The following is a 2,500-nucleotide window of genomic DNA, read 5'->3' on the forward strand; positions in this document are numbered from 1 at the left end:
GAGGAGGAGGAGGAGGGGGAGGAAATGGAGGAGGAGGAGGAGGGGGGAGGATAAGGAGAGGAGGAGGGGAAGAGGAGTAGTTGGAGGGGGGGAGGAAGAGGGAGAGGGGGGGAGGAGGGGGAGGAGATGGAGGAGGGGGAGGAGGAGGGGGAGGAGGAGGAGATGGAGGAGGAGGGGAGGAAGAGATGGGAGAAGTAGGAGGAGGAGTAGGGGAATAGGAGTAGTAGCAGTTCAATCTTAGGTAATAGTAGTAGTAGTGGTAGTAGTAATAGTAGTAGTAGTAGTAGTAGTAGTAGTAGTAGTAGTAGTAGTGGTAGTAGGATGAGTGGGAGTAGGAGGAAGAGCAGAAGGATGAAAGGAGGAAGAGAAATGAGAAGAAGAAAAAGAAGGATAAAGTGAAGATGAAGGAATGGATATAGGAGGAAGAGGAAAATAAGGTGGAGAAGGCGAAGGAAGAGGAGGAATAAAGAGGAGGAGGATAAGGAGGAGGAAGAGCAGGAAGAGGAGGATAAGGAAGAGGAGGATAAGGAGGAAGAGGAGGAGGGGGAGGAGGAGAAAGAGAAGGAAAAGGAGAAGGGGAAGGTAAAGGAGAAGGTGAAGGAGAAGGAAGGAGGAGGAGAAAGAACTGGAGTAGCAGGGGGAGGGGGAGGAGGAGGAGATGTGACTGGGGGAGGAGAGAGGCCCCCGCCCTTGCCTGGGGTCGTGGGGGTCCTTCCTGCTTCTGGGGTACGAGCCTTCCTTGGGGCTGAAGGGTTGCTGGAAGGGGGGGGGGGTGATGAGGAGGAGGCGTAGTAGGAAGAGGAGGAGGATAAGGAGGAGCAGGAAGAAGAAGAAAAGGAGGAGGAGGAGGAGGAGGAGCAGGAATAATAATAAGAGGAGGAGGAGGAGGAGGAGGAGGAGGAGAAAGAAGAAAAATAGAAGAAGAAGAAGAAGACGAAGAAGAAAATGAAGAAGTGGAGGAGGAGGAAGAACAAGAAGAAAAAATATTGCTAATACAAGAGGAAGAGGAAAAACATGAAAAGGAAGAGGAAGAGAAGGAGAAGGAAGGAGTTGGGGGAAGCAGAGGAGATGAGGGGTGAAGATAGGGGAGAGAAAACAGAGAAAGAGAGAGAGAGAGAGAGAGAGAGAGAGAGAGAGAGAGAGAGAGAGAGAGAGAGAGAGAGAGAGAGAGAGAGAGAGAGAGAGAGAGAGAGAGAGAGAGAGAGAGAGAGAGAGAGAGACAGAGACAGAGACAGAGACAGAGAGAGAGACAGAGAGACAGAGAGAGAGAGAGAGAGAGAGAGAGAGAGAGAGAGAGAGAGAGAGAGAGAGAGAGAGAGAGAGAGAGAGAGAGAGAGAGAGAGAGAGAGAGAGAGAGAGAGAGAGAGAGAGAGAGAGAGAGAGAGAGAGAGAGAAAGAGAGAGAGAAGTAAAAAGATAAAAATAAACACACAGGCCAATACACAGACAGACAAACACGGAAAGAAAAGAGAAATGTCAACAAAACAAAACACTAACACCAGTGCGCATACCATCCACGTGTCTCTCTCTCTCTCTTATTTTGTTTATCTAAATCCCAAAAACACAAGAATTTCACCATCATTTTTTTTTGTTTTCACCATTTTAGCCACATTGAGGATAAGCGTTAGTTGTCATGCGAGCTGACAGTAGCTGACGAGCTGACAAAAATGTCATCTAAGGCTGTGTCACGTGATACCCGTCTGTCAGCCCATAGCATCACTCTTGCCAACTCTCTGTCACTCCTTTAAGGGAGCTGGTGTCTGCTCAATTGTTTTTTTTATTTATCTATTTTTTTTTTTACTTTCTTCTTCGTTCGTTTTTTTAAAATGTTTTTTATTGTGTGATTTTTTTTTTTTTTTTTGCGTGTGGCGTTGATGGCGGAGATGAATATTCAAATCGAACATTTTTGATGTTATTTTTTTTTTAATGGAAATATCTTATCCGTATATGGGAGAGAGAGAGAGAGAGAGAGAGAGAGAGAGAGAGAGAGAGAGAGAGAGAGAGAGAGAGAGAGAGAGAGAGAGAGAGAGAGAGAGAGAGAGAGAGAGAGAGAGCGAGAGAGAGAGAGAGAGAGATGGACAGATAGATAGATAGAGATAGATAGAGAGATAGAGAGATAGAGAGATAGAGAGATAGAGATAGAGATAGAGATAGATAGATAGATAGATAGATAGATAGATAGATAGATAGATAGATAGAGAGAGAGAGAGAGAGAGAGAGAGAGAGAGAGAGATATATGGATAGATAGATAGATGGATAATGTTGACAGCCAAAGGAACGAGAGATGGGAAATATAGATAAATAGATAGATAGAGATAGATAGATAGATAGAAAGAGAGAGAGAGAGAGAGAGAGAGAGAGAGAGAGAGAGAGAGAGAGAGAGAGAGAGAGAGAGAGAATTATGGGATAATGCAGTAAGCAAGAGAGAGAACAAAACACCTAAAGGATAATACGCGAACATTGCAGGATATTGCAATGTCGGAGAGGGGTTTGCCTGACTC

Source organism: Penaeus japonicus, unplaced genomic scaffold, assembly GCF_977035675.1.
Source record: "Penaeus japonicus unplaced genomic scaffold, GWHDUDI00000001_assembly GWHDUDI00000007, whole genome shotgun sequence".
NCBI lineage: Eukaryota > Metazoa > Arthropoda > Malacostraca > Decapoda > Penaeidae > Penaeus > Penaeus japonicus.